This window comes from Pongo abelii, chromosome 1 (assembly GCF_028885655.2).
Source record: "Pongo abelii isolate AG06213 chromosome 1, NHGRI_mPonAbe1-v2.0_pri, whole genome shotgun sequence".
NCBI lineage: Eukaryota > Metazoa > Chordata > Mammalia > Primates > Hominidae > Pongo > Pongo abelii.
In genome coordinates, this window is record NC_071985.2 from 49,614,008 (window position 1) to 49,620,252 (window position 6,245).

Here is a 6,245-nt window from a genome sequence, read left to right on the forward strand (position 1 = left end):
TCGGATTATAAGCATGTGCCACAATGCCTGGCTATTTTTGTATTTTTAGTAGAGATGGGATTTCTCCATGTTGGTCAGGCTGATCTCGAACTCCTGACCTCAGACGATCCGCCTGCCTTGGCCTCCCAAACTGCTGGGATTACAGGCGTGAGTCACCATGCCCAGCTTATGTGCTACTCTTAAAAATAGCAATTATTGGCCCAGCGCGGTGGCTCATGCCTATAATTCCAGCACTTCGGAAGGCCAAGGCGGGTGGATCACTTGAGGTCAGGAGTCAGACCAGCCTGACCAACATGGTGAAACCTTGTCTGTACTAAAAAAATACAGAATTAGCCGGGTGTGGTGGCGCATGCCTGTAATCCCAGGTACTTGGGAGGCTGAGGCAGGAAAATCACTTGAACCCAGGAGACAGACGTTGCGGTGAGCTGAGATCATGCCATTGCACTCCAGCCTGGGCAACAAGAGCAAAACTGCATCTAAAAAAAAAAAAAGAAAAGAAAATAGTAAAATATATCATATGTTACATGATGACAAGTGTTCAAGAGAAAAATAAAGCCAAGGTGAGGCTAGGGCCTCTGGGCATGTATTGTTAGATAGGGTGGCCAGGGAAAGCCTCATTTAGGAAAGTAACCTGTGAATAAACAAGGAGAGGCTTGGGTAGCTTGTAGTAGACGTCATTATCTGGCACCTGATAAGCACATTATGAGTTTGATTTGAGGTCATCATGGAGAAAGTCAATTTGTCCCTGTCAAATTGAGAGGTAGTGCTTGTCTTATCTTAGTCCACAGAGAGAAAAATCTAATCTTTACTAAAGATTTTGACCTAAAATCTAACTTCTGCCTTTCTAAGAATTTCTTCCACTGTACAGAGGGAAGCCAACCTGATGGGTAGCATAAGAGAATAAGCATGTCTGGCATGGGGCAGTGGCTCATGCCTATAATTCCAGCACTTTGCGAGGCTGAGGCGGCGGATCACATGAGGTCAGGAGTTCGAGAGCAGCCTGGCCAATATGGTGAAACCCCGTCTCTACCAAAAATACAAAAGAAAAAAAAATATTGCCGGGTATGGTTGCAGGCACCTGTAATCCCAGCTACTCAGGAGGCTGAGGCAGGAGAATCACTTGAACCCGGGAGGTGGAGGTTGCCGTGAGTCAAGATCATGCCATTGCACTCCAGCCGGGGTGACAAGAGCAAAACTCTGTCTCGAGAAAAAAAAAAAAAAAGAAAAAAAGGAGAACAAGCATGTCTAGAATGCAAAGTAACCTAGTCAGAGAATGTTAAAACCACAAGGGAATCTCAGAGATCATGTACCTCACTCCCCACCCATTTTACAGAGGAAGAAACTGCAGGATTAACTTAGGTAAGTCTTATGATAATTTAATGGCTAACTTGGTCTCAAATCTTTCTATTTTGAGTTTACTGATCGCTCCATTAGACCACACGGTCTCCCTAAGTGATGAGGAGAGAATACTTTCATTACAGACTTCTCAATGCCCACTATTACCAGATCAGCCTTTGTTTTACTTCCCTGTGAGTTGATCATACCCAGGAAGAGATATGAATGGAGTTAGAGGAAATTCTGATGTGTTGCTCATGGAATCATTTCCCATTCTCCGAAACTTCTTGCCCAAGGTAGGCTTCTTCAAGTAAGTCAAAGAGTAGCAAAGTTCATTCTAATTAGCTCTCTGAACATGACATCTTCTGAGTTGTCTCATTGGTAGCTTCTAATGGCCACAAAAAGAAAACGGTGATCAGGTAGGGCTAGATGGCTCACGCCTATAATCCCAGCACTTTGGGAGACTGAGGCAGGAGGCTCGCTTGAGCCTAGAAGTTCAAGACCAGCCTGGTCAAGATGGAGAAACCCCGTCTCTACTAAAAATACAAAAATTAGCCGGATGTAAGTGGCATGTGCCTGTAATCCCAGCTACTCAAAAAGCTGGGGCATGGGAATCACTTGAACCCAGGAGGCAGAGGTTGCAGAGAGCCAAGATCACGCCACTGCACTCCAGCTTAGACAACATAGTTTCTTTCTCAACAAAACAAAAGAAAAGAAAAGGGTGATCAACAGAAGAAAGGGAATTCTGAAACTTAGATTATGCATATTTACATAGTGGTTTAGATGGGACCTTGGAAAATTCTGCTGATTCCTGTGGAAGTATTTTTTTTTTTTTTTTTTTGAGAAAGGGTCTCATTCTGTCACCCAGACTGGAGTGCAGTGGCGTGGTTCTGGCTTGCCGCAATCTCTGCCTCGCCACAATCTCTGCCTCCCAGGCTCAAGTGAGTCTCTTGCCTCAGCCTCCTCAGTAGCTGGGATTACAAGTGCGTGCCACTATTGCCCGGCTAATTTTTGTACTTTTATCAGAGACGGGGTTTCACCATGCTGGCCAGGCTGGTCTCGAACTCCTGACCTCAGATGATCCACCTGCCTCAGCCTCCCAAAGTGCTGAGATTACAGATGTGAGCCACCACACCCAGCCTTTCGTATTTCTTTTTTGATGGCATGTTATTACAGATCATCTACAAAATGTAAATTGAAAAAATACGAGTGAGTTGGAGTCAGGGGTATTGTTATGTGCCCCAGATATTTCCCCTAAAACAACCACTGCCAAATACAATCCAATATTTCTTGCTATGTAAAGTTTTTAATAATTGGTTTCAGTGACACGATAATACACTTGAAAATCTTCTTATCTTTCTTTAGGTAGGAAGACACTTTGAAGAACTTGAAGAGCTACATAGGCATGATCTGTTGAGTCCTATCAGTTCTTTCCAGGGGATGTAGACAGGCTGAGGTTGGAATGGGCCATAGTCAGGAACCAATTCATGAGTAGGCAACACCACCAAAGAAGCAAAATCAAAACACAAAGTCAGAGTCACAAAGAGTGACGGCTTGGGCAAATGGAGATTCAAAATCATATGCCAAAAATTCAGATGGAGTTGTGTGGGCAGCATTCTGCTGCAGTGGTGCCTCTGTTAAAGGCCAGTGGCAGAGCCCCTGTGGTTGGCATGGAGAAGGGAAGAAAGGAGAGATGCTTCCTTGGTTTTAAAGCCCCAATACATTATCATCTGATTAGTGAAACCTTTCTGGATTCCCTTAGAGATGTGGTCACTCCTGTCTTGGAGCTACCAAGGCAATTGTATTTCTCCTGTGATATCTCATAGCTCTTTACTATCTTGTGATATCATCACTTTTGTTGCAGTCTTTACAAAATGCCTAGGACAGTGCCTTGCACATAACATGTGCACCAGAAATGTTTATTGATCCGAATACATAAGCCCTAATGCAGACAGACTATGAAAAATGGAAATGCTAATAAGACCTACCACATGGGGTTACTGTGAGGATAACATAAAATAATCTACATAAAGTGCTTTGCTCAGGACTTGGCACACAGACACTTATTTAATATTAGCTATTATTATTCAATTATTTATTAAATTGAAACAATAAATGAGAATTAATTAATTAATTAAGGTAAAACAAAGTCTCGCTCTGTCACCCAGGCTGGAGTGTAATGGCGTGATCTCGGCTCACTGCAACCTCTGTCTCCCGGGTGCAAGTAATTCTCTTGCCCTAGCCTCCCAAGTAGCTGGGATTACAGGTGCCTGCCACTACACCCAGCTAATTTTAAAATATTTTTAGTAGAGACGGGGTTTTGCCATGCTGGCCAGGCTGCTCTTGAACTCCTGACCTCAGGTGATCCACTGGCCTGATCACCAGGTGTCTGATCACACAGGTGTCTGATTTGATAAATAAATATGTAGACATCATAACAAGGTTTGAAGGAGGCACAGCTCACACATGCATGTAAATAACACACTTATAAACTACAAAAGGAAAGAAGACAAAAAATAATTAAAAAAAGAAATGAACTATAAAAGGATTGTTATAAATGAGAACTTAAATACTTGTTTCTGTCAATTGGTCTTTTAGTTTTAGTTTTTCTTTTTTTTTTTTGAGACGGGATCTTGCTCTGTCACCCAGGCTGGAGTGCAATGGCATGAACGTGGCTCACTGAAGCCTCAACCTCCTAGGCTCAAGTGATCCTTTCCACTTCAGCCTCCTGAGTAGCTGGGATTACAGTCATGCACCACCATGCCCGGCTAATTTTTAAAAAATTTATTGGTTGAGACAGGGTCTCGCTATGTTGCCTAGGCTGTTCTTTGACTCCTGGACTCAAACATTCCTCCTGCCTCAGCCTCCCAAAGTGCTGAGATTACAGATGTGAGCCACCACACCTAGCCTGGTCATTTGGCTTTTAACAATTATTATAAGAACTTTGGAATAAGCTTTGTGTAGCAAAATATGATATTTTTAATGTCCAGAGAAAACTGTGTTTTAAAATATTTCTTATTTACTGATAACTGATATTGAGCTAAAGACCAAAGTTGGATTGATTTGAAACAAACAGACTTCGAATATTTAGAATCTACAGAGGCCCCAGTCAGATTAAGAATGAAGATAATTAGGCAGGACACAGTGGCTCGTTACTGTAATCCCAGCACTTTGGGAGGCTGAGGTGGGCAGACTGCTTGAGTCCAGGAGTTCAAGACCAACCTGGGCAAAGTGGCAAAACCCTGTCTCTACAAAAAGTTGCAATTAAGTGGGCTTAGTGGCACATGCCTGTAGTCCCAGCTACTTGGGAGGCTGAAGTGGGAGGATCACCTGAGCCTGGGGAGTTTGAGGCTGCAGTGAGCAGTAATCATGCCACTGAGTTCCAGCCTGGGCGACAGAGACCCTATTGTGTCCAGACTTGGTGGGTTCTTGGTCTCACTGACTTCAAGAATGAAGCCGCGGACCCTCGTGGTGAGTGTTACAGTTCTTAAAGGCAGTGTGTCCAGAGTTTGTTCCTTCTAATGTTCAGATGTGTTTGGAGTTTCTTCCTTCTGGTGGATTCGTGGTCTCGCTGGCTTCAGGAGTGAAGCTGCAGACCTCCGTGGTGAGTGTTACAGCTCATAAAGGCAGTGTGGACCCAAAGAGTGAGCAGCAGCAAGATTTATTGCAAAGAGCAAAAGAACAAAGCTTCCACAGCGTGGAAGGGGACGGAGCAGGTTGCCACCGCAGGCTCGCGCAGCCTGCTTTTAGTCTCTAATGTGGCCCCACCCACATCCTGCTGATTGGTCCATTTCACAGAGAGTAGTGTGGTCTGTTTTGACACGGCACTGATTGGTGCCTTTATAATCCCCGAGCTAGACACAAAAGTTCTCCACGTCCCCACTAGATTAGCTAGATACAGAGTGTGGACACAAAGGTTCTCCAAGTCCCCACAAGAGTAGCTAGATACAGAGTGTCAATTGGTGCATTCACAAACCCTGAGCTAGACACAGTGTGCTGATTGGTGTGTTTACAAACCTTGAGCTAGATAGAGTGCCGATTGGTGTATTTACAATCCCTTACCTGGACATAAAGGTTCTCCAAGTCCCCACCAGACTCAGGAGCCCAGCTGGCTTCACTCAGTAGATGCCGCACTGGGGCCGCAGGTGGAGCTGCCTGCCAGTCCCGCTCCATGAGCCTGCACTCCTCAGCCCCTGGGTGGTCGATGGGACTGGGCACCGTGAAGCAGGGGGCGCAGCTCGTCGGGGAGGCTCAGGCCGCGCAGGAGCCTACGGCAGGGTGGGGGGAGGCTCAGGCATGGTGGGCTGCAGGTCCCGAGCCCTGCCCCGCGGGGAGGCAGCTAAGGCCCGGCAAGAAGTCGAGCACAGCAGCTGCTGGCCCAGGTGCTAAGCCCCTCACTGCCCGGCGCTGGCGGGCCGGCCAGCCGCTCAGAGTGCGGGGCCTGCCAAGTCCACGCCCACCTGGAACTCGCGCTGGCCCGCAAGCGCCGCGCGCAGCCCCGGTTCCCGCCCGCGCCTCTCCCTCCACCCACCTCCACAAGCTGAGGGAGCCCGCCCGCGCCTCTCCCTCCACCCCTCTCCGCAAGCTGAGGGAGCCGGCTCCGGCCTTGGCCAGCCCAGAAAGGGGCTCCCACAGTGCAGCGGCGGGCTGAAGGGCTCCTCAAGCGCGGCCAGAGTGGGCGCCAAGGCCGAGGAGGCGCCCAGAGCGAGCAAGGGCTGTGAGGGCTGCCAGCAAGCTGTCACCTCTTACTATCACCAAAAAAAGAAAGAAAAAAGAAAACAAGAATAAAGGTAATTAAGACCAACTTGTGGGTTGGGTGTGGTGGCTGATGCCTATCAGCCTGGATAACATAGGGAGACTTCTGCCTCTACTTTAAATAAGCAAACAAACAAAAACCCTTGTGTGTATCA

The 6,245-nt window shown here is 46.8% G+C and overlaps 1 pseudogene; it reads right to left on the reverse strand.

The window, feature by feature from the left end:
• Positions 1 to 3,726: 3,726 nt before the first annotated feature.
• LOC112131627 (small nucleolar RNA U13) lies at positions 3,727 to 3,839 on the reverse strand (annotated as a pseudogene).
• Positions 3,840 to 6,245: the final 2,406 nt, after the last annotated feature.